This window comes from Macrobrachium rosenbergii, chromosome 36, assembly GCF_040412425.1.
Source record: "Macrobrachium rosenbergii isolate ZJJX-2024 chromosome 36, ASM4041242v1, whole genome shotgun sequence".
Lineage (NCBI taxonomy): Eukaryota > Metazoa > Arthropoda > Malacostraca > Decapoda > Palaemonidae > Macrobrachium > Macrobrachium rosenbergii.
The window spans coordinates 15,040,785-15,068,650 of NC_089776.1; the positions used below are offsets into that span (position 1 = coordinate 15,040,785).

Genomic DNA, 27,866 nt, shown 5'->3' on the forward strand with positions numbered 1-27,866 from the left:
TGAGTCTGACCACTGAATGATCTCTTGGTTTTCTATAGCCCAACCTTATAAACCACTGACTGCCAACTCTACGGATCAACTTCTTATCTCAGTTACTGCTAAAATCAATCTTATTTTACTTAGATTTTCGAGGCATGCTGCTTACAAAGACTCAAAACACCTGAGGTCCCTGACTTGGCAAGTGCAGACTCACGAAAAAGTCAACAACACATCCTGACCGTTTAACTTTCCTGCCTAGGACGGTCACTCCGCAGTTGCTTCCCTCCCGCATGGTCCCTTTGGTTATGGTTATATGAAGTCTGTTCTAATCCTTTATAACAAGGAGCCTTTCGCATGCCACTTCTCCGTGCATTCGAAAACGGGCGGTCGGGTGCACTGTGACTCATTTGAAAATCTCAAAGCAAAGAAAGACGTGAGATTCAATTAAAAACTAAATAAGGACAATAGGCTGCATGGAGAGTCTAGTGACCAAAATTGGCTTACCTCGAAAGAGATGGCAAAAGAAAGGGAGATCTGGCTCAAGTTCACGAAAGCTTTACACATCCTTTGGGTGCTAAATAATAGATGATGATAATGATGACTAGGTAACAAGTCTTACAAAAACTAGTGATTGCTTGCAATTCATAAACATCTCCATACACGTGGGTGTCGGTTTATATAAAAAAAACTGTAACTGTAAGCACGTTTTTAGCACTTTCCCATCCTTGTATTGGCGATTAATGATTTTCTTATGATATTAAAAAGATAAACAGCCAAGTTGGGCGGAGATCACACAAGATGCACATGCAATCACCTTAGAATAATATTATTTTTGTGAGCAACTTCGTCCCCAGTCGGGTTTGTATATGTGTGTGTGTGTGTGTGTGTGTGTGTATACGCGCGCGCGCTCGCTTTTTGTAACTATATATATTCTCGAATAAAAGTTAATCCTTCTTTTGGGAGCAATCCCCGTAACTTGTTCTACAGGAGCTTAGCACGATTATTAAGACCAACTTACCACGCTGTACTGTGCATGTTTTTATTATTCTTGAGATCTTGTGTAAGACATAAACCCTCACCAAGATTAAATTACCATGATATTTCAAAAAAGCAAAGCTGTTGTCATTGTTGGAGATATGAAAAGTTTACGAGTATCTGTCAGCACACCTATAAAGTCAATAATATTTATATCTGTGTGAAAGTGTGGGATTAAAAAAAGAAAAAAAAAATGCTGTAGTGGGAAGAGAGATAAAACGCCATTGTTGACGCTTTTTGATATAATTCAATTCTTTCACAGCACCCACGATGTAAATCTTCAAAAACTGGTATAGACGTACTAGGCGACTTTTAATTGATCTGATGATCTGTAATGCAATTTCGATAGAAATTAGAAAGAAGACGGTAAACAATCTACGCACACCAGGCAAACTGTCAACAACTCCGCCGGTGATTCTAACTGAGACAACAACCACTGCAACGAGTACAACAAACTCGAGTTCACTTAATCGGGCGCCGAGTGTCTCACAAAGCCAACCCCACGCCTGGCAGATCTGTCCCCGGTAACCCCCCTCCTCTCTCTCTCTCTCTCTCTCTCTCTCTCTCTCTCATATATATATATATATATATATATATATATATATATATATATATATATATATATATATATATATGTACAATTTTATAAGAGGACATCTATCTGGTAATCCCTTAGGCCCACCAGTGTACAACCATTCATCAAAAACTTTCTTCCTCCTCTCCATATTATATATATATAATATATATATATATATATATATATATATATATATGTGTGTGTGTGTGTGTGTGTGTGTGTGTGTGTGTACAGAAAATCGCTTACCTCAACCTTTTTTTCTTTCTCCGAAGAGATTATCTAAGCATTCCCGTATTCCTCGACTCCCCCTCAATTTCCCTGAGTCACACTCGTTGTGCTCACACCTGAGCTTTCCCTGTTTCAAGGTCTTAGTGTCACAGTGTTGCCAGACATTCTTCCTTAGACCAAATGCCAATCGTAAATGGAGTATATAAGATTCCGGACTTTATTTTCGAGTGATGAGAGAACGATTTACCCAGTTACCTCTATATGTACCAGCGGATCCTTAATTTACTGGACCTGTAGAAATTTGTAATTTTGAAAGATTTACTTTTGTGAACATTTCAGCAATACTTGAAATCATTTCCCAAGATAAGGAATTCACAAATCTTTGTAATCTAAGTGTTTTTAAACAAGTTTTATTTTATTAATGAAACGAGTTGAGTATGCGTGCGTGTGTACTACAGTATATATAAAATTTATATATTATATACATATATATATTTTATATATATATATATATATATATATATATATATATATATATATATATATATATATATATATATATATATATATATATCGTGTGTGTGTGTATGTGTGCGCGCTGAAGCGCAGAGTAAAAAAAAAATAGAAGAAATTCCTTAATTCTGGCATTAACGTCGTCGCAAAATCTTGGACGTGAAACCCTTAGCAAAACAACACGTTGCCGATTTTAACCTACCGAACAAATTCCGAATCCTGCACATATGTTGGAGAAGGCAGGAGGGGTTCGCTCCTCACCTGTCTCCTGAAACTTTTTCCTTTTCTTTCTTTCTTTCTTTCTTTCTTCCTTCTCTCGCGTTAGATGGTCAACCACGCGGTTAAGATGTATGAGCAATAGCTTATGCGAATTACGCGCGTGTGCGCTCTCTATTGTGAAGGGGACGGCGAACATGCATTGCGTGACTGGCAATGAACAAACGAATAAGGCTGGGATGCCATTTGAGGCTTCGTATTTGGCTGACTGTATAGACGGACGTGACTGGTGGAAAGGCGACGACGAGTTCCTGATGTTGGTTCGTTAATGTAAAATAAATTCTAATATCAATTTTTATTGCCATTGGCACTTCCTGTTATTACTACTGCGGGTCATCATGACTTTCATGACTGGTGTTGTCATAAATATTATTCCATTGACTCATTTCTCGCTCAATAATCGTTCTCATAAAGAAAGTTTCGCTTCGCCTAAAATTCATTGACAAGACAGAGACAGGACATTGTTACATTCAGGCTTTATTATTATTATTATTATTATTATTATTATTATTATTATTATTATTATTATTATTATTATTATTCATAGTGTTACTGTAACTATCAGCACATTCCCCAACAGACTGTTGCTGTTGATCCTCTTCTCAGCAAACTTTATTTTCTCTTCCTGGGGAGGACTTTATCCTCTGACTCACTGACCACGAACGAAACCTCTTAAGAAAGAAAAGAAGAAGAAAGCCACACATAAAGGCACTCACATCTATACTGTGAAACCTCATCGACACAGTGTCGACCACTGTCACATCACTTTCCGCCAGTGTGTAGCACTCGCGCTTGTTTTTCTTGGAGACTGACATTTTGTACTATTATAGTGCTTCTTGCGCGAGACTTACATTTTGTACTATTATAGTGCTTCTTGCGCGAGACTGACATTTTGTACTGTTATAGTGCTTCTTGCGCGAGACTGACATTTTGTACTGTTATAGTGCTTCTTGCGCGAGACTGACATTTTGTACTATTATAGTGCTTCTTGCGCGTTCGATCCCTGGGTGCGGCTAGGAAAATGAATGGAATGGGCACGTTCCCTTCAAAATCTAGTGTGCTCGGATTTGAGGGCTGCAATGAGTTCTCCCTGGTTTATTTTCCTTCAAGACTCTTACTCTTCTGGCCAGTACTCGGAGAACTTTGCAAAGCCTCCAAAGTCAGTACACAATATATATATATATATATATATATATATATATATATATATATATATATATATATATATATATATATATATACTGTGTATTGACTTTGGAGGCTTTGCAGAGTCCTCTGAGCACTGGCCAGGAAAGTGAGAGTCTTGAAGGAAAAGAATCCAGAAGAGTTGGAAGACCCACGTCTACTTGTCTGAGAACTGTGAAAAGGAAGTCTGGTGATGGGTGGAGATCTGTGTGAGATAAAGCGCAGCAGAGATATGAGTGGCGTAATTTCACAGAGGTCTTTGCGCCTTGCAGTGCTGGATTGAAATAACAAGAACACAATATTAAAATGCACAGTAAAATTTTCCTGCGTTGCTTTGCATATATATGCAGTATATATATATATATATATATATATATATATATATATATATATATATATATATATATATATATATATATACATATATATATATATATATATATATATATATATATATATATATATATATATGTATTGTTACACATATATACATATATATATATATATATATATATATATATATATATATATATATATATATATATATATACAGTATATATATATATATATATATATATATATATATATATATATATATATATTTGTTACACATATATACATATACATATATATATATATATATATATATATATATATATATATATATATATATATATATATATATATATATATATTGTAACAGGCAAATTGGAGTAACAGGAAGGCATTCTTTTTCTATATCCATTTATTAATACACCGACATTTCGTATCTCTTGATACATTTTTTTCAGGCTGAAAAAGTGATGAATTTAAACAGTAATTGTGTATAAACACTAAAAGGTATACACATTACATACTTAACACCATGTTAAAGGACAATTAGAAAAAAAGGACAGCCTTAAAAACACATAAAAGATATTTAAAAAAAAAAACAACATTTTAAAAGTATTTAAAAAAGGACAGAACAGAACAGCAGAAGGCCAGGGCCAATACGAAAAGCAAAAGACGCCCACCTACACAGGTAGTGTAAAGCAAACTGGCACAGGCAACCATTGCAAGGGGAGAGAGCCTGGGGGAGTATAAATAAAGAGGTTACAGCAGGTACGTTAAGCAATGAACAGCTGGGTGGAAGTTGATTGGTGATTAAGGGCAGGGACAGTTAATTTAATCATAATGGATTCAAGTGTGGTTAATTATTCTATGTATCGGGTTCTCCCCACAATACTAAAATCCTTAGCATCTACATGTGTCTTACAAATTTTACTGTGATTTCTTACATTGGACTGCTTGGGAATGGATAATCGACAACCTGTTCTAAAACCAACTCCTTGATGAGAGGAGATTCGGACTTTAGCAGCCTCCTGTTACAACCGATGTAGGTGCCAAGATCACATCTAGGACAATTATATTTATAAATCACACTGGAAGTAAAGAAGGGGCTAATCCTGTCCTTGACATGGAAAAGAGATCCAATGGTTCGTGGGTTTATTGGGATTAACTTAAGGTTAAGAACGGGTAATTGTACGTAGAACAGCCTGATACGTTTTTCCTGAAATCTATTGTCATGTAAAAAAGGAAATCTTGCATACAAACATAATTTGGGGGCACTATGGACTAAAGGTGGAGGGTTAAGTTTCAAATTAAGCAATTTGTTGAGAGCTCTATGGACAATCACTGGTGGGTAGTAATTATTCTTAAAATAATCAGTGAGGATAATTATCTCAGCAAGAAATGCAGACCAACTTGAGCTCAGGTTAATGGCTCTATGAAGGAGAGTGGACAAGGAATTCATTTTAAAATTGTAAAAAACATGAGCTATAAAAATTCATGCCAAGGCCAGTAAAAGTGTTCTTCCTGTAAATACCTGTATGGAAGCCAATTTCATCCTTAGTTACCTTTATGTCCAGGAAGGGGAGAGAATTGTGGGTTTCAATCTCGATGGTAAATTTAATGTTCTGGCATTGTGCATTTAAATGTTCCAAAAACGCATCAGCATGGTAGTCAAACCTAAAAAGGGCATGTGTATCATCAACGTTATGTTTATAAAAGAGTGGACGGAATTCAGAAGGACATTCATCTATAGCTAGCTCCTCCAGGGAGTTCATAAAGATTTTAGGAAAGGTCGGTCCCAAAGGACTGCCCATTGCCATCCCCTCTATATTTGCTTAACCCTTAAGGGACGGCATAATTTATCAATGTGATGCACCCCAGACCGGCAAAACTTTGAGGTCGGCAAAATAAAAAAAAAAATCACATCCACGGAAAGAGAATGACACGTACATTCACACTGTATAAATAAAAAAATTCTAAAAAATTTTCCACACATTCCACGAGAAGTTGAAAATTACTATTTACAACCCCTTGTGGAGCCTCATTTACAAGACAATCGTAAATTTTACCAACTTATATATGCTTTTTCTAATAAATAAGTTTTTTGATTTTGTAAAACTATTATTACTGCACACACAATAGATGAATGTCCTGATTTCCGTCCACTCTTTTATAAACGTTACGTTGATGATATATATACCCTTTTTAGATTTGACTACCATGCTGAAGCATTTTTGGAACATTTAAATGCACAATGCCAGAACATTAAATTTACCATTGAGATTGAAACCCACAATTCTCTCCCCTTTCTGGACGTAAAGGTAACTAAGGACGAAATTGGCTTCCATACAGGTATTTACAGGAAGAACACTTTTACTGGCCTTGGCATGAATTTTTATAGCTCATGTTTTTACAATTTTAAAATTAATTCCTTGTCCACTCTCCTTCATAGAGCCATTAACCTGAGCTCAAGTTGGTCCGCATTTCATGCTGAGGTGATTATCCTCACTGATTATTTTAAGAATAATTACTACCCACCAGTGATTGTCCATAGAGCTCTCAACAAATTGCTTAATTTGAAACTTAACCCTCCACCTTTAGTCCATAGTGCCCCCAATTATGTTTGTATGCAAAATTTCCTTTTTTACATGACAACAGATTTCGGAAAAAATGTATCAGGCTATTCAACGGACAATTACCCACTCTTAACCTTAAGTTAATCCCAATAAACCCACGAACCATTGGATCTCTTTTCCATGTCAAGGACAGGATCAGCCCCTTGTTTACTTCCGGTGTGATTTATAAATATAACTGTCCTAGATGTGATCTTGGCACTTACATCAGTTGTACCAGGAGGCTGCTAAAAGTCCGAATCTCCTCTCATCAAGGAGTTAGTTTTAGAACAGGCTGTCGATTATCCATTCCCAAGCAGTCCAATGTAAAAAATCACAGTAAAATTTGTAAGACACATGTAGATTCTAAGGTTTTTAGTATTGTGGGGAGAACCTGATACGTAGAAGAATTAACCACACTTGAATCCATTATGATTAAATTACCTGTCCCTGCCCTTAATCACCAATCAACTTCCACCCAGCTGTTCATTGCTTAACGTACCTGCTGTAACCTCTTTATTTATACTCCCCCCAGGCTCTCTCTCCCCCCTTGCAATGGTTGCCTGTGCCAGTTTGCTTTACACTACCTGTGTAGGTGGGCGTCTTTTGCTTTTCGTATTGGCCCTGGCCTTCTGCTGTTCTGTTCTCTTTTAAATACTTTTTAAAATGTTTTTTTAAAATATCTTTTAAGTGTTTATAAGGTTGTCCTTTTTTTTCTAATTGTCCTTTAACATGGTGTTAAGTATATAATGTGTATATCTTTTAGTGTTTATACACAATTACTGTTTAAGTTCATCACTTTTTCAGCCTGGAAAATGTATCAAGCGATATGTAACGTCGGCGTATCAATAAATGGATAAAGAAAAAAGAATTCCTTTCCGTTACTCCAACTTGCCTGTTGTTTGAGTGCCTGCTCCTGTCTTCATTTTTTATATTGTAACAAATATATGGTGCTCTCATCTCTCTGGCCTCTTAACATAGGGGTCAGATTGTAATCCATTAAGGGCGGGTGACCAACACCCAATGATAGGAAAGAGTCTAACAGTGGTGAACGCTGTTTTTGAGGCAAAGGGTTAACGCTAGTAAGGGGATTAAATTAGTCATGGGAGTAATATACATGCTAGACATCACTTTAGATACCCTTGTCCCAAGAACTATATTCCTGTGATCTCCTTTCTGCTGGTCTTTATTGTCTCTTTCGGGAATGTTGGCACTCCTTCCTTAATCCCTCGCTCCTTCCAGAGCCTGAAGGGCTATAGGTGAATAACAGCCAGTCAGCAGGCAGAGAGAAGTCAGTCCTTGCTTACCTCTCGTACCAGCAACGTCTTGGCCTCCAACGCCCCAATCCCTAAGCCGTAGTCCTTTGTCTTGGCACACTGCCACGCTGTAATTGGTTCAGAAGAGACCACCATTGTTAACTGGGAGACCCATTGGAGCAACTAGATGGTTGCAAGCATGGACACAGCAATCATGGAGTGCCTAGTAAGTCTGAAATTTGACAATTAAGTGCCAGTTTCTGTTTCTCTCACTGAATATCTCATATCATTTCAAGACTTCATCTCCCAAGATAAAATCCTTTTTGAACGACTAGTATGTGTATTCCCCATATGAAGTAAATCTATTAATGAAATAATCCTTTGCACATTGCCACAGAGTAAATCAGCCCTCCATAGTGATAGATAATTGCAAGTGAGAGAATCCTTTATATATGAGTTCTTATCTGGGAAATCTATTTTTTGCTTGGAAGAATTTCTGCCTTATTGCGGCTGGCTATTCTACGTACAACATTCCATGAAATTAGTAATTGCAAAGGAGTTTTTAGAGGGAACCCAGATTCCGTTGTGTTATCAAGTGTAGCAGTGATGTATTTCTTGTAAACAGATTCAGTACTTGAGGTGGTGTAATTCTACCAGTAACTTTCTTTATTGAGAACAAAATCAATATTCTTTGATTAAGTGGTTTATGTTGTGTCAATAAAGTAATATTTTTGTACTGATCATCAATGCTTTCAATTGGCGACCTACCATTATTACTATATATAATTTTCTATATTTCATGTATTTGGTACTTATGTATGTCCACGGTGAGTGCAAGTCAAGGCTTGTCCTATTTATCAATTAATTAACATAATTAATCACGGAAAAACGTAAAAGTGGTGACCTTGCAAATGATCTTTGGCTAATTAGTTGGTAATAGTGCTGCTAGACACTAGACCTTTGGTGTGACGAACTTGGAATTAATTGGAATTGAAATTAAATAATTTGATTTCCTTTAATTAAATCTCCAAAGCAAGATGGGTACAGGAACCAGGTAAGGTATTGTGAATCTCAATGTTATACTATTAAGATAGCATTAGGAATGAATAGCGAATAAGCAGTGTTTAAAAAGAGTGATTTGTGATTATATAACAGAAAATACATGCTAGAGCGCCAAATTTCTTAATTTCGCATGCATGAAATAAAACGGCCACAAATTTCTTCAGGGTAGAGAGTGTTGAGTTGGTCTCGCATACACATTGGGTATAGAAAGTTGGTAGTTAGCCATTTTAGAAAGGGCTGTGTCTTATAAGTAACACTGTAAGTGTTAGCCAAGTTAGCAAGTGATAGACAATGTTATTCAAAAGTAGTTTTACATCCGGAATATAAGTGTGCTTTTCCTGCTTGTGAAGTGAATTTTGAAACCATTTGAAAATTCGCCTTGTTTGCGAGTGATATCTGGCTACTAGGCTATTCTATAAACAACTCGAGCCAGGTGGCCAGTGGAGTGACGTCAGTAAATGTCTTGCCTGCACCCCCACTTGCGCTCGCTACCATATCAAATTTTGTTTTCCATTTCATAAGTAAATAAAAATTCATTATTGATGTTTTAAGTAAGTAATCTACATCTATGGATCTGCACGAATCATTCCATCAGAAAAGTTAGTGCTATTTTTTGCTTGTATCGCAAAGTAACAAAATAGTGCATGTGTTTGGATGGTCATTTGTGTGATGTCACTCGAGCAGACGATAGCAGTGGTCAGCCATCTTAATTAGTTGTCTGTGTGATGTCACTAGTCCAGAGGACGGTAGCTACCCTCGCCCATAACTGTTAGTGGCCATGTGATTTGAGCAGCCATTTTGAATTCGGTCCATTTGTAAACATTAATCCATGTCACTCATCTCATCAAAACAAAGGTAAGACCTTGAGCGGCCATTTCCAATCATTGTCATTCATCGCATATGCCAATGAGAGTATTCCCATTACTTTTCACATGCATACCCAATGTAAAATCTCTCATGGTAAATTGAAAATCTTTACAAATTAATTAAAGTAAAGGAAACTAGAAACATTTCATTTTAATCCCTGAGAGCAGAGTTTATTTAATTTATTTAGAGGTAACGCGTCATCCTTATACTACATATGTTTCTCAATCAGGAGAGAGAGAGAGAGAGAGAGAGAGAGAGAGAGAGAGAGAGAGAGAGAGATAAATTACGTTATTCCTATCTGTACGCTGTGTTATCAAAATTAATAAGAAAGTATGGTTTGTAATTGTGTGGGATATTACTGAAAGATAACTTATTACTTTACAAAGCCAAGGGAACCGAATCAACTCAAGGTTGTCCATTAAATTCAATACCTGTGATAGCCCCTGCATTTCATCATTACATCTTGTTTTTTTTATTCATCCTACACATAGTGCTGTTAATTTGTATATACATTCGCGTCACAGTTATCTAATTTCCACACACTTTTCCATTAAGCGCTTCAGGCAACTGAGTAGGTACTCGTGCCGTTTCTTACAAGAAAAAAACAGACCAACAGATAATAAAAAAAAAACTCTGCATCACAGAAGAATTTTGGGTGCAAGTTAAAAATTAACAATAGTTTACTGAAACTGTTTTGCATGAGTGGGTCCTTTCATAGACTTATGTATACCGTAAGCAATAAATTGCACATTGAAGTGCAAACCCGAAGTCTTCCTCCCTCCACATGAAAGGAAGCAGCATCACTAGTACCTAGGAACTAGTCACCCACGAGTGCCAACCCAATGGATTCCCCTTTTCACAATGCCACTAATCTGGGGTACTGTCAATGACAACCAACCTGAAGCGTCTTACCTTGTCTTTTCTCTTACTCATTGCCTGAGCTTTGTTTTGGGTGGAGTGTTATTTCCTTTAGTACAATTGGTTTGTACCGCAAATTAGTGTTGTTCCTCAGAATACAATGGCACCCTAGTGCCACCAAGAAAGGATCTTGTGTTAATACACAAGCCGCACCTGTGAACTGAAACACAGAGTGCCAACAGTAGCGTGTTCATCCATAAGGTTTTGCTAACCAAGGACCACTCCATCAGTGTGACCTCTGAATGGCACACTCAGCCACAGCACCACCTTATTGAAAGGTGCCATTCCATCGAAGTGTTACCAAATTTAAGGGACACATCCCAAAATTCATTTTAATTCCCAAAGCCATTTTAATATGCCTTACCCTACAGAACCATGTCGACAGAACAGTACCAAGCCTTCATGATTATAGGAAAGGAGGTGGGTCTCACGGGAAGAGAGCTCACCAAGTGGGCACACGAAAGGCTAGATGCCGCCCTAAAAGGGGAGAAACAAGACAGTATGAACTGGAAAAAGAGGACAGACAGAGAAATGAGAGAGACGAACGAAAGATGTACGAAGCAAAGGAAGAAAGCAAAAGGGCAGAAAGAGAAGAACAAAGGAAGGAGAGAGAAGCCAAGGAAGAAAGAGAAAGGGCAGAAAAGGAAGCAAAAGAAGAATGAGAGAGAAAGGAGAAGGAAGAGAACACAACGGAAACACCAGCAAGAACAATGGTGGTATGAACTGGTGCTGAAGGAAAAGGAGCTCGAGCTGGAGAAAGATCAAAAGGACAGTACTGAGGCTCAGGCCCTATAATAAACTTCTAACCCCACACCTGCTCTGCCTAATCCTCCTATATCCAGTATCAATTCACTGATACCAAAGTGGACTAAAGAAGAGCCAGAGGCATGGCTGGAAGAAGTAGAATCGCTCTTTGCAAGGTACAGTGCTACAGGGATGGACAGGGCCTTACTTTTCTCCAAACATATGAAAGGTAAAGCAAAGGCTGCTCTCTGCTTGCTGGATAGTAGTACAAGGGGAAACATGGAGGAAGATCAGAAGATGATCACTAAGGCTTATGAGATAACACTGGAGAAATGGAAACAAAGGTTTAGGGCTCTCCCAAAAGAAATTGGTCAGAACTGGGCTGAATGGCCTATCACAAGACCCAATCTGGTAGGCTCTGGCTCGATTCCATGATGTGCACTGAGTTTGAGGACCTGTTTAACAGGATGATGCTGGAAGATTTCTTCCAGTGTGTTCCTGGGCCACTCGTTGTGTACCTCAACGACAAGCAGCCCAAAACACTCATGGAGGGCTGTCATATGGCTGACAACTGGGAGACCTATAACCCGTCTTCACCACGTCTCACCAGCGCATAGTGCCACCCGGACATCTCTCAGGGCCAACTTGCCCAAAGAACAGACTCCCTTCCAGGGCAGCATGCAGTTACTGCCATAAGGTTGGACACTCCGAATCTGAGTGCCACTTTAAAGGGGGGGCTAACAAGAAGCATCCCCAGAACCCTTTTAAGAAACCAAATGACACCCCTCCTTCTACTGATAAGCAATCCTCTCTGCCAATAGTCACCATAGATAAGCAAGCCCATCCAAAGGCCCCTGCAGAGACTGTGGTGCTCCTGGACATTATAATGTTGGATACCCTGCCTGCTCAAAGCATGTTACCTCTACCAAGCATGACAACTTGGTCAGTGCCACGTCTGCTGCAGCATGGCCGACTGACATCTCTCACCCTGAGAGGGTGGAAACTCATCTTAGTGGCACTCCTTGATGGCTCTAGCTCACCAGTTGATCTGCCGGTTATGGTGGACACCACACCAGACATCTGTCTGGTTGACCAGTTCCGATTGCCAGCCAGTGCCACAGTAGATTAGAAGACTCGTTGGACGATGACTTGGGTAGAGGATTATACCAAGTCCATTCCCACAGTTGAGCTCCAGGTCATGACACCTTGGGGCACTCAACCTCACAGCATTGGCATGGTGAGTAAAATTAGGCATGGAGTTGAATTTCTCTTGGGATGTGACCTCCTCTGGGGATGTCCTCCTCCAACTCCCCTCTGTTGCCTGGCTACCTCCACAGTGGAGGAATTGACTGTAGCATCACCAGACCAGAGCACAGCCACCTGGGAAGGCATGCCACCATCAGCAGAATCACCTTCTGCCTGCCGAAGTGGTCAACAGAAGGGGCACTCCCAGTGCAACCAAAAGCTAAGCCCTCCCTCCTCATGAAAGGACGGCTACCAGACACTTCCTCCCTCACAGCGAAAGGAAACTACCAAACACCAGTACCGCTGTAAAACATGCAAAATGGAAGGGCACTCTATGAATTGGTTGGGATGCCCTAACAAGCTATGTACAGAGGTTACCAAAACCAGAAACATTCTGGGAGGCTCTGACCTCCCCCTGGGACAGGATTCTCTGTCTCAGCCCAACTTAGGCTCACCTAGATGCTTTGCACACCAGGGTTTCTCGTCAGGCTCACCTGACCTAAAACCTGTGCCAGTCACTTGTGTGCCCTGAGCAGTGCCACTCTCCATCCACTACGGGCATTGGGCAAGTACCAAAATTGACCCCTGTGCCTGACTTTGACTTGATGTCTCAGTGCCAGTGCCAGATCCTGTCACTGATCCTCCTTCGGGAAATCTACCAAACTTAACCGAGTTGATCATCGCTAATTGTGAGCATCCAGCACCCAATAATCCTCCTCCCTCATCAGTCCCATCCTCAGAGGATGAACCTCTGGTGGACCTAACTGCTACATCTTCCCTGGTTGACCAGGAATTGTCTTGCTGGGACACAGAAGCTGTTACCACCCTTGCTCTGGTTGTTGGCAGCAGCTGAAGTATATAGCCTTCCAGTAGCCCCTAGGGTTACCCGACTTCGCTCCTGACAGCACTTCTGGCCTTTCCCCAGAGTTGGTGCCTTCATCACCTCCTGGGACTATTGCAGATAGACCTTGGAGGAACCCAAGGAAGAAGAAAAAGGGGCAGAAGAGATCCAACTAACCTACCAGGGCACGGTGCCTTTTCCATCACAGAGTGATCCTGGCACTTACCCAGAGGAAGTGGCCTGAGTGACCTCTGAATGAAGTGAACCCATTCACAACATCCGAGTCAAGATCATATAAGGTAGTGGTAGTACCCTTGTAAGTATAATTAACATAATTTTCTTAAGAGAGTAATGCTGAAACATTATCCCATATATCAGAGAGAGTACGCTTATGGCATGCTTGGTACAGTGCCTTGGTTAGTCACGTACACCAGGCACCAAATCCAGAGGAAGTTGCTTGGATACCTCAATCATGGGTTCCACTATCCTGTCAATAAGATGGAGTGAGTTAGAACTGCATTCTAGCCTTGCAAGCTGAAGGGCCTGTCCTAGCCATTCATGCATGGCATTGCACTCATCAACCCTTCAGGTCGTTTATTTTTTACATGTTTGTGCATATCCTAGCCTAAGAACTTTTGTAACTGGTAACAATACTGCACTGTAGTTAGATCACTTAAATTGGAGCTGCAGCAGGTCTGATAATATGTTATGTTGACGATAGAATGCAATTAAATGTAAAACTTGCCTAGGAATACATTTTCACTGCCATTAGAAATAGATAGTTTAAGCACCCACAGACACCTTGGAATTGGTGTTAGGGAACTTAAGCTAAGCAAGCTAGTGAAATTCATATCTCCATCCTAGCAGTTAGGTAGATCACCTTAGTTAGCTGCATTGCATGGGCAAAACTCATTCAGGGAGGAAAGTAACGTAAGCAAGACAAGCAGCTTGTTTTAGTACAGGCCTTCACGCACAAAAGGGAGTGAATGCCTGTTTAACAGGGGGAGCCTTAACAAATCTATGCTGCTCTTGTCTCTCTGGCCTCTTAACATAGGGGTCAGGTTGCAATCCATTAAGGGGGGATTACCCACACCCAATAATAGGAAAGAGTCTAGTGGTAGTGAATGCTGTCGGCACTCCTTCCTTAATCCCTCACTCCTTCCGGAGCCTGAAGGCCTATAGGTGAATAACAGCTGGCCAACAAGCGGAGAGATGTCAGTCCTTGCTTAGCTCTCGTACCAGTAACATCTTGGCCTCCTATTCCCCTATCCCCAGGCCGTAGTCCTTTGTCTTGGCACACTGCCACGCTGTAATTAGGTCAGAAGAGACCCGGCTACAAGCAGCCCACCATTGTTAATTGGAAGATCCATTGGAGCAACTAGATGGTTGCAAGCATGCACACTGCATTCCTGGAATGCCCGGTAAGACTGAAATTTGACAGTTAAGTGCCAGTTTCTGTTTCTGTCACTAAATCTCTCATTTCCTTTCAAGATTTCATCTCCCAAAATTAAAACCCTTGTGAATGACTAGTATGTGTATTCCCCATATGAAGTAAATTTATTAATGAAATAATACTTTGCTCATTGCCATTGAGTAAATCAGCCCTCCATTGTGACAGATAATTGCAAGTGAGAGAATCCTTTATATACGAGATTTTACCTGGGAAATCTATTTCCAGAAATGTGTTGTCTGTTCAACCTCGCAGTTCTGCCATCCATCTTGCTTGGAAGAATTTCTACCTTACTGCAGCAGGCTATTCAACGTGCAACATTCCATGAAATTAGTAATAGCAAAGGAATCCTTAGAGGGGACCCAGATTCTGTTGTGTTATCGACTGTAGCAGTGATGTACAGTATTTCTTATAAACAGAGTCAGTATTTGAGGTACTGTAACTCTACCAGTAACTTTCTTTACTGAGAGCTAAATCAGTATTCTTTGATTAAATTGCTTATGTTGTGTCAGTAAAGTAATATTTTTGTACTGATCAATGCTTTCAATTGGCGACCTACCATTATCATTACTGTATATGTAATTTTTGTATATTTTATGTATTAATTAGTATTCACATATGTCCACGGTGAGTGCAAGTCAAGGCTTATCCTATTAATTAATTAATTAACGTAATCAATCGTGGACAAACGTAAATATATATATATATATATATATATATATATATATATATATATATATATATATATATATATATATAAATTTATATATACATATATGCATATATATATATAAATTTATATATATATATATATATATATATATATATATATATATATATATATATATATATATATATATATATATATATATATATATATATATATATATATATATATATATATATATATATATATATATATTACATAAGTATACCTTAGTTTAACCAGACCACTGAGCTGATTAGCTCTCCTAGGGCTGGCCCGAAGGATTAGACGTATTTTACATGGCTAAGAACCAATTGGTTACCTAGCAACGGGACCTACAGCTTATTGTGGAATCCGAACCACATTATACCGAGAATTGAATTTCTATCACCAGAAATAAATTCCTCTAATTCTTCATTGGCCGGCCTTAGACTCGAACTCGGGCCTAGCAGAGTGCTATCCGAGAACTGTTCCGGCTCGTCCAACGAGGAACTTATATATTACATACATAAACACACTTGCAAGAGTGTATGCATAATTTTATTTGAATAGAATTATGTTGACGGGGATTATTCCTTTATTGTTACTGGCTGGATCTGCATCAGCGGACCAAATTGAAGTATACTTTTATGTTCAAAACCTATTTGAGTGAATCTATTTGCTCTCTCTTCTTAATAATATTTACCTTGAAATGCAGTTGACAGTTATCAATAATAGTTGTCATTTGGCTAACTTCCATTTTGTCTTGTTTTCTCTATACTTTTTCTTGAGGAAAAAACAACAATATATCCACAGGATCAGCTGAAACAAAAGTAACAAATAATAATAATAATAATAATAATAATAATAATAATAATAATAATAATAATAATAATGAGACGCTGCTGAATAAAAGCACCAATTGAATATCCCTTATTACAATATTGGTCCTCTTGGTCTTATATCAACAAAAACAAACTTCATTTACACCCGCTTCATTTCGTATATATTGTTAATAATTTTATTGCTTTTAAAATTATTTTTTATGTTCAAATTCCCATTGCCCTTTTGGGTAAATTAATTCTCCATCTTCTCCAATATACAGTACTTAGATTTCTTCAAACTATTCACTGACCTTCTCACTTCATTACCTTATTTTCCACCTAAAAGTTATTATTATTATTTATTATTATTATTATTATTATTATTATTATTATTATTATTATTATTTTGGAAGAGGACCCTCTCTCAAACAAACTTCTTTGAATAGAAAGGTCATCTGGATGTCATTGAGTTTGTATTGTAGTTTCTCAGTCTCTCGAATGAGTTTCTTGGTAGCAGCAGGTAAATTATACGGCAGCTGTCCTAAGTTAATTAATTCCTTGATGTTTTGGTAGATCTTTCTACCATTTTTCAAAAGGCCAAAGAAGCCAGGGGTACAACTGTGCAATATTTATACTCGCAAGTGGGCTTACAGAAATTTTGGCGATTTTTTATTGGCTGTCAGAGAGTGGGGGTCCTCCTCCTATTGGCTGGGAGCAGGATGACTCATCTGTCAGACCAACATAGGCACTGATTGGCTGGTGCCATGTCTCAGGAGTTCTGGTCATAGGGCATGTTGTCTGAAGTATTGGGCAGCTGAATTGTTATCCCAGGGGTGCACCTTGCTGTTCACCTAACTGTGGTAGGGAGAAGAAAGGTCTCCTGGGCAACGTTCAGTGACTGTTTCACTTGGGGGATGGTGAGAGCTTCCTTATATCAGAGGTGGGGTTCCTTACAATCTGCTGGCATTGGAGGCACTACTGTGTTCCCTCATGTAGTGCTGGTATATTGCCCATTTGTGTAGGTGAATGACGATCTTCTTGGAAAGTCAAATTGTAGCCACGCCAATGTATGAATGGCAGCATCCATTCTCAGGGTTCCGGGCACGATATTTGGAAAACCACTCCAGTCCTCTTCATGGGATCATTGCTAGTGATGGGGCTATTCCCCATGAGGTACTGGGTGGTCTTCCAATTTGTGTAGTTGATCATAAGGTCAACTTTTTTGTCTGCATCAGTGGGTTTTACATGGGTGCCAGTGATGTTCTTCAGGGCTTCCTCATCTCTGTTACACTCGGTGTTCATGTAGCCCCTGTAGAGCATTCTAATGGTCCTCTTACTCTCAAGGGGGTGTGGTTCCCTTGACGACACCACCTGTCACCAGCATTTCTCGACAGCCTGGCAACCCAATGGTAAGAATATCCATCATTTACTATGGTTTGGGTGACGTAATCGAGCTCACTGGAGTGGTACTCCAAGAAGAACAATGTAAGAGGGCACAATGAACTTAGGTGTTCACGACCAAAGACTTAAATTTTTCTGGGAATTCACTATTGATGTTGAGGCAAGAGCCCGATGTAGGTTGGCTTATGGTGGACCTGTGTGTGAAAGCCTTGAGGAGTGCTGGTGACATGGATGTCCAAAAAGGGTATGGTGCCATCCGGTTTCTCCTCAAAGATGCGCCTGAGTTTCTCCAGTTCACCTTCATCGGTGATGTTGATGAAAATGTCATCAATGTACCAAAAGCATATGGCTGGTCTGGGGATCCTACTGAAGGCTCACTGCTCAACAACCCCATATAAAAGTTGGTGAACAGCACACCATGGCTACTCCATTGATCTGTGTCCACATTTGCCCTCAATGATCAATGAATGGGGTCTCCTAAGTGGATCTCAAGCAGGTGCCATAGGGATGTCTCTGAATCGTCCAATGGGTCAATGTTGGGGTAAAATCATCTCTGCAGATCCTGTCAAGGATCATCCAGTATTGTTGCATCTACGGGCATGTTGGTGAAAAGGCTCTCCACATCCAATGATGCGATGATGTCCTGGAATGGCTCAGAGAGAAGCCCTGCAAAAGACTCTATGGATGGGCACTTATGAAATCAAAATTTTGTGCAGCATTAGCCAGCTGGTATGTTGGAGTCAGGTACTGGCTTATTATGGGGCTGAGGGGGTTGTTGGCTTTGCAGGTTTTTATATTGCCATAGATGCAGCTAACACTCATAATCCCATGTAATCTTTGGCAGGTGTAAAACATCTTCGGCAGCATTAATTGTCTCTATTATGCAATTGGCATCCCTCCTAATGTTGTCAACGGGGGTACCTTGTGATGCAGCAGAGTTTGGAGGGCTCTCCAAGTATGCTGCTGAGTTTCTGAAGGTACTCCTCTTGGTGAATCAGGATGAAGACAGCTGTCCTATCAACTTGATGGATTACAACGTCCTCCCTCTCACAGAGTTCTTTTGTGATGTCCTTCATTTCTCGTCATCAAGAGGCTGCGATAGGATCCCCATTCCATTAGAGTCTCCGCCAGGATGAAAGGCTGAAGATAGTCAGTCGTCTTAACTTGTCCCTGGTCCTCCAGGGAGAAGGTGGAATCCAGGAGTACCTCAGCTTTAGCCCCGGGTTTAAGCTTCTCTAACATGTGACAGTTCAGCCAATCTGGAGAAGGGCATGATTGGCAGCAGAGGGTTGGTAATCCATCAGATTGGTGTATGTGGTGTCCCTTCTGGTTGGGGTACTTAGATGCCCACCATTGCAACATATGAGGTTCTTGTGCACAGTGCATCAGTGAAGGGCATAGTCCCTATCCTGGAGAGACTTAAGGGTGAGGGCATTGCCATTCTTATTAAGATGAGCTCCAAGGGTATTCCATTCTTTTTCAAGGCACCTCTGATGTACCAGCACTTTCTCAGGTGTGGTTTACTAGATACCGTACCCTGAGAATGGATGCTGCTATATGTACATGGTGTGACTACAACTCGATGCTCCAAGAGGATTGGCGTTTACCTGCACAAATGGGCGGTATACCAGCACTACATGAGAGAACATAGCAGTGCCCCCAACACCAGCAATTTGTAAGGAGCCCAAAAATCTTGGATGGCGACAATTACCATTGCAACTTCCAATATAAGGAAGCCCTCACCATCCTTTGGTGGAAACCATCACTGAACATTACCCAAGAGGCCCTTCTCCTCCCTACCTCTGTCAGGTTAATGGCAAGGTGCACCCCTGGGAAAACATTTCAGCCACTTGCTACTTCTGGCAATGCGCTCTATAACGAGGACTCCTGGGGCCTGTCGCCAGCCAGTTAGCACCTACATCAGTCAACCAGACTCTCCCAGATGAGTAATCCTGCTCCCAGCCAATTGGAGGAGGCTTCCCATCGCCAAGCCTTTGACAACAAAAAAAAATTACCAAAATTTCTGTAAGACCACTTGCAGGTATCAATATGGCATAGTTGTACCCCTGGCTTCATTCGCTTTTGAAAAATGGTACAGTTCTCTACCGAAAAGTCGAGGAATGAATGAATTTAGGACAGCTGCTGTATAATTTATCTGCTGCTACAAAGAAACTCAGTCGAGAGACTAAGAAACTACTATATAAACTCAACACCATCTAGATGGCCATTCACTCCAATGAAATTTATTATTATTATCATTATTATTTCCAACGTATAAAGCTCCCGGTGGAGCAAGTCAGAAGGTCATTAACATGGCAAACAAATGAACAAATAAGATGAAGACGAAGTTGTATTGAACATAAATACAAAAAAGCAGAGGGAATACAGATTAGGACTTTTGCTACAGACGAATGACTCCAGACACACATAGATCAGTTGTTTAGAATTTGAAATAAATTCTAATTTCTTAGGAATCCCAGTGACACCAGCCTGGAATGGCAAATCAATCTCTCTTGGTCAACCCTTTGTTTCATCTTCTCCTCCTGGGCTGTGGTCATATATATATATATATATATATATATATATATATATATATATATATATATATATATATATATATATATATATATATATATATATATATATATATATGTTATATTAAACAAACATTCATACAACTTTGTTTTCAGCTTACCTTGGCAAAAAGTCATGCAGATTGGTATAATATAATTTGCTGACCGAAGAAACCATCTCTTTCTCTCTCTTTTGCATTTGCTCTTTCTCTCTTTCTCCACCCCCCCCACACACACACATATATACATATATATAATATAATATAATATATATATACAGTATGTATATTTATCCCAAGCTTTAAAAATCATTCTTCGCCATCTGATGCTTGAGTTATTACTCAAGAACCGCAACTTTCTGTCACTTCTTTAGCTATTCCGTCAAGCAGTGCAGTAAAGCTTGCGTCACACGTCACCGCAATAATGACACCACTAAGAAAAAGTCCTCCCCATTCTGAGGATGGCCGCGAACATCCGCGCTCTCTGCCTCTTCTTCAGGTGTGCTCATTATTATGTGTTCGTGTCATCTGTGCTTTAATGAAGCTGAATAAATGATACAGAAATATTACGAATACGTGATTCCAGACGGTGTCGTTTTCAAAGTTTCGTTTTAAACCGCATTGCATGCCGTGCCTTGCATTCACGAGAAAGTGAACCAGGCAGGCAGCCCTCGTTTGTGGTTGTGCAAGTAAACTCATACCTAACTGCTACATTCTGAGCGAAACTGGTAAAACCATTGCTCTAACGGGTATCAACTTCAATTAAGATTTCACCGATTCTAAAAGCCAGCACTTGACTCGACTATTCGAAAAGTTAGAAAAAAAAATTGATCTGCTTCAGTATTCCGACACACAGACACACACACTTAATATAAAATATTAAATATCAGTAATTTGTCAAATCATTCTTCGCCATCTGATGTTAGAGGAACTAAGTTAACAGCCAACTTAAATAAGAAAAAAACGATTGTTTTCAAAGCGTCGTTTTAAACCGCATTGCATGTTGTGCTTGCATTCACGAGAAAGTGAACCAGGCAGGCAGCCCTCGTTTGTGGTTGTGCAAATGAACCTTGAATATGCTAATTCTAAGCCAAACGGTAAAACGATTGTATAGCAAACCAATAAATTTCACCGATAAAAGCAGACTTATTTTCATTTTGAAAAAATTGACTTTTGAACGCAAACAAATATATATATATATATATATATATATAATTTATATATATATATATAACTATTATATATATATATAAAAATATATATATATATCTGCTAATATATAAACACCTGGTATTTCAAACCAGTTTCGTCTTTACATTTTGAGATTTTTAACAGAAATTCTCTAATACATATATACATATATATATATATATATATATATATATATATATATATATATATATATATATATATATATATATATATATATATATATATATATATATATGACTATTTATCACACATATATATATATATATATATATATATATATATATATATATATATATATATATATATATATATATATATATATATATATATATATAGTACTGTATACTAGGAATTTCTGCTAAAAATCTCGTAAAAGACGAAACTTGAAATTCCAGGCTTGTTTGCGTTATACATCTGAATTCTTTTCGTTTGCGCTCTGTGGTAAAAATTGGATATTTTTTGTGTTACCCAACAGCACGGGAGTTATTTAATTCCTTTCACCCTTATACCATTTCCAGACATAATAAGGAAGTGACCGAAGATGACATCGTTGAAGCAAAATTGAAACTGACAAAACAATGTCATGATTACTCTAACAGTATTTGAAATTCGGTGGGAGAAGTTTTGGTCAGCATTATTCAATATTTTCACAGCCAGTGGAAGGAAGTAATCTCAAATTAGCTATAGAAACTCAAGTAAATATAAAACATGGAGTTGAAATACTGCCTCGAAATTATTTTCTTTCGGGTGAATTAGCATCTTGAATTTATGTTTTCACCGAAGAGCTAGATGCGGTGCAGTGCCTTTTCGTCATTCATTCAACTTTTTGGCTACTCCAGTTGTCTGTGTAGGCTATTTATCCTTACTCATTCATCTGGTATTTTGATTAGTATTTTATCATACTTTTATTCTCATTGCCCTTCACCTTTTTTCCACACATGGAAGTTCTTCGCTGGGTGAACGGGTTCCGTTCTCAGCTACCACTCTGTTGGTCGCCAGTTCGAATCTCCGACCGGCCAGTGAAGAACAAGAGGAATTTGTTTCTGGTGATAGAAATTCATTTCTCGCTATAATGTGGTTCGGATTCCACAATAAGCTGTAGGTCCCGTTGCTAGGTAACCAATTGGTTCTTAGCCACGTAAAAATAATTCTAGTCCTTCGGGCCAGCCCTAGGAGAGCTGTTAATCAGCTCAGTGGTCTGGTTAAACTAAGATATACTTAACTTTTCCACACATGGAAATTTTCATCATTGGACACTGGACCAACAAGTTAGTCGGGATATTTGGGCTTGCTCCGTACGGTTATTGTCTTACCAATAAATAATCACGTGAATAAATATTAAAGTCGGTCATGATCCTAAAAGTCAGGACCAGGTTCTACTGTTGTGCCGTTTTCACAAAATTCCATGAGTCCATGAGCCTTATCAACACACAGACACAGCCAAAATTATAATATATGAATGAATATATAAATAGATGAAACTAAACTTGAGAGCAAAAATTATGATGGTAAAAATGAACCTTTGAGGTAAGTGGAACGTTTTACTTTCAATATAATCAAATTTTGCGGTGTTATGTGATATATACATTTCAAAACACCTGAATATTAAGACTAAAACAAACAAGTCACACCTCTGATAGAGAGTTTGGTTCAAAATAAAGGGACCAAATCGACAATGAAACTAAAGGACGCGCATTTCAATGGCCACTGGTACACTGACCTGTCTCACTTCACTAAGACACAAAAATAAGGACAAGTTTTGTATTTTCAGGTATCCCAAAATTATTAATGCAACATTGTTAATATGTAGCGTTTTAACATCACCGTAATACTTTAAGAAGACGTAACAGTTTTAAGTTAAAAAGAAAAAGTTCTAGCCACTACCATTTTATTCCTGCATATACAAATAGTCGTGCCACTCTTCAAGTAGATGGCACATAACTCAAAAACAAACCCAGAAACAAAAAGACCACATTAATTAGAGCTCTATGGGGCTACGCCATAGTTTATTATTATTATTATTATTATTATTATTATTATTATTATTATTATTATTATTATTATTATTATTATTATTATGCGGACTAAGGCGCACGACCATTACCCTACCAAACAGGTTCCAAAAGAAAAGACTGCCACACGTGAAACGATTGAGCAAAGAATGAGCGAAAGTATGAATGAATGAATAGTGAAACTGAGATTCCAAACCAAACAAGCCCTGGCCACTTTCAGTCATTCAGCGCTTGAGACATTGGAAGGAGGGAGTTGGAGTGGCTGGACACCAAGACAAAAAAAAAAAAAAAAAAAAAAAAAAAAAAAAAAATCAAGTCCAAGTAGGATCTGAAGGCGAAACTAGGAGAAATCCCATAATTACTATGAAGTAATAATTATCGATTGAATTGATGACAAATGTGTTAATAAATGGCAGTCAGAATGAATGACATAACTATTATGATCCTTTATTCTTTTTGTGTCTCTAAAAGAAAAAGACACGAAACTATTCGTCTGCTGCAAAAGTGTAAAACAGTATAAAAGTCTTCAGTGCGTCTCAGCTTGGAGAGAAAGTTGAAACCAAATTCGTGCTTTTACTTAATTATAGAAAGTGCTTGAAAGTAAAAAGACTCAGCATCTTATCCGAGCTTATTTTCCCAGGTGAAAGTGAGATTTCATTTCTGCTATTTGAAGTTTCATTGATGCTAAGCTTATTTTTGGAAATGTATGTCTATCCATCTGTCAGTGAATAAATATACATACATACACACACACACACACACACACACACACACACACACACATATATATATATATATATATATATATATATATATATATATATTATATTCTCATGATATTCTCTTGTACAGTAGAATGTATAAAGTATGATTTTTCCGCAATGTTGTGATATACTTTGTAATGTCGTATGATTTTTTCTTTGTATAAGAGATGTTGTGTAGTGTATTACTAATAATAATTATGTAAAATGTCCTTGTAATGTCAGATCTCACAAATATTAATGATTTAGATAACTTAACAGCGTAATTTAGAATCAATAATATCTTCCTTAATAATAAAGTAGTAGTGGGAGAGAGAGATTCAAGTCAGACAGGATTGCTTTTGTTTCTCGAGCTGTCGTCAGTCAGCTAAGCGCGTTGACAGATATTTTTCCCAAGCAATATAAGGGAAGGTTTTATAAACATGCCAATCAAATAATAAGCCACCTGATGATTGTATCAATCGTGTTGGGATCTCGTCCAAAACTTTTTTCCTTAAAGTCACGTATTGTTCTGACTGGAAGTTCTAGAATATTTTTTGCCTTAATAATGACGTCATCTAGTAGTTTTACTATTGGCTGGAATCCTAAAGATTTACTTATTCTTATTCTGGAGACCTTTTGCGCTGGTTCTCTCTCTCTCTTCAAAAGAGAGAAGTTATTAACGTAAAATATTTGTCTGGTCATTGATATTTAACTTAGTTTTTGAGATCTAGCATTAGTTTTATAACAGTTTTGTAACAGGCACCTTGACAAGCATTGTGAAAAGTGTGAAACAAACTGCAGTTTACAGGTATTGTAACTTGTGATTTATACCATGATATAATAAGAGTTTTGGTAAGAATGAATTTAATATCATTTTTATGTTTTGTATAATTGGAAGGGTATACTTTGAAGTGTGATAAGTGATTAGTAGACGTGCCAATATATTAAGGGATTTTTTGCTTTAGTGAAATTATTTTTGGCGAATTTAATTTTTACACATTTCATTTTGTGTACTTTTGTATGTTCCTGTATTTACAAAGTAATTGATTAGCATCTTAAGTGTTTCTTAATAGTTTAACATTGCATACTTGATTTAGTTTTCGTTAGATTTTATTTTCAAATCTTAAGTATTTCATAATAGTTTAAATGAGGCTTGATTAATTCAATTTCTTGATAAATTAACATTTGTGATTTAATTCAAGAATTAAATTTTTTGTTGCTTTGATTTCAAGTAATAGTAAACTTTCTTTAAATTGTGATGTGATTCTAATCTGGGGAGACAGTTAAAGTTGTTTGATGGAGTGATGCCCTTTTAATTAACTTAAGCATATATAAATACCTCACAAGAGTTTTCATAAACTTAGTGTGATTTCTCACATAGTTAGTAAGCTTTTTAAGGGATCACTGTTGCCTTTAGAGTACTCAGTCGTAATTTTGTTATGAGAGTTCAGGTATCTGGCTGAAGTGAAGTAAATTTTTGAATGAAGGTGATACAAGAGAGGGTTGCGATGGGAGTGCCCATCCTACCCTATTCATGACAAAAGTATAAAAATCAGATTGGAGAAGAGAAAAACTGACCCTAAGGAAGCTATGTACCATCCCAAATCTCGGATGAAGGTACCTTCTTTGTGAATATCTGTATCGAAGCCAGTGGCAATAGGGGCTGGCCATGGACTGGAGTCAGGTAGTCAAAACATGATGTCCAGTACCCATGGACGATCACTGTTAGACACAAAGAGTGATATGGATTCAAATTACATTTTATTTATAATACATTTCAACAGTAAGCCTTTCCTCTAACAGGAGGTGGTTCCAAAGAAAAGACTAGCTGCTACATGCACCTACATAGGATTCACAGCAGCGTGTTGAACTGCTGAATTGTGATGACCATTCAACTCTTTCTAGGAAATATTCTCTCACGTCCTGGATGGCATGTTGAACCCCAAACACTTGATGCACATACAACTGTGTTTCTAGAAATATATATATATATCCTGGATGGCATATATATAAACATATTATACATATAAATATATATATATATATATATATATATATATATATATATATATATATATATATATATATATATATATATATATATATATATATTGTAATTTCCACAAGATGACTTTGGAATAAAAGTTGAAAGTCTTGGTATAATTCCTTTCATTTTCACATGAGGACTTATATATATATATATATATATATATATATATATATATATATATATATATATATATATATACATTGCAATGGATGGGACCTCTTTTCCAGGCAACCTCACCCACTCTTTCATCCGTAACGTAATTGAGAAAGAAATAAAATTAGTTCCAATTGTTTTAATTACTAGAACTGTGGGTTTCCACTCACCCATTCATAAGCTCTTTCCTTCATTCCCCAAAATGGTTAAGCCTAACCCCTCTCTCTGTTCACAATGACTGCCTGAGGCCTTGATTTCCAGTGACTGTCGTACCTTCTCGGCATCAAGCAAGGCAAGGGAGGAGCCAAAAAGAGAAAGCTGGCGCCCTGTCTCATTCTGAACCCTCCACGAGGTTTAACTGATGCCATGCGGTCATTATAGAAAACATGACGAAGACTGACCTTTGCGCCACCTACAAGAGACATGATGTGTAATCCCTGAAGGCTATTTATAGACGATGCAACAGAAATCGAGCGAGAGAATCGCTCCGAACGCCACCCAGGACAGATGTCCTGAACCTTGCCTGTCCCTTTGAACCTTCCATGTGTTGGACCCCGAGGCTCGAACCAGTATATTTTGTAGTGGCATTTTAATTCCCTCCTCCACCGCCAGTTCCCTATCGAACGAGGACACCGTCATCTTGACAAAGGTAATGTACAGGGATAAGGTTTCATAGTCAATCATGATTCCTGTTATTTCTCAGTAATTTGTGTTGGAGCATTCAGTGTTAATGTAATTATGCATTATTGTTGAACTTAGTTATCTGGCACAATCCGTGCAATCCTCAGTCCCCTTTGAGCGTCTTATCATCATTGCAAGACAGGCCTTGACTGTGGAATCTCTCGGCTCTATCCATGTGCAGTCCCCCTTCTACCCCCTACTGCGATGTTTCCTGTTATGAAGACATCGTCGGAGTAGAATATTTATTCTGTGTAGAATTCATTATTTTAGCAGGCCCTTATTATTACCTGCCCAGTAATTCGTCATTCTTCTGATCTTTGTTTGTTATGTAAATATAATTAGTTAAGAGAACCCTTGAGTTTACGTAATTTTCCCTCACATGAAGAAAGCCCTAAGCCATAGATTTCCCTTGTTT

General features: G+C 38.1%; 1 protein-coding gene across 4 annotated transcripts in view; it reads right to left on the bottom strand.

Moving 5' to 3' along the window:
* The window catches only part of Rho1 (ras-like GTP-binding protein Rho1), a 208,137-nt gene that overhangs the window by 89,949 nt on the left and 90,322 nt on the right, over positions 1 to 27,866 (bottom strand). The window contains exon 1 of one of the 4 annotated variants that reach the window (XM_067134683.1): positions 1,398 to 1,473. The exons of the other annotated variants lie outside the window; for them this stretch is intronic. The gene's annotated coding sequence lies outside the window, so the exon portion shown is untranslated. Of the gene's footprint in view, positions 1 to 1,397; positions 1,474 to 27,866 lie in introns of those variants that run through there. 4 annotated transcript variants of the gene reach the window in all.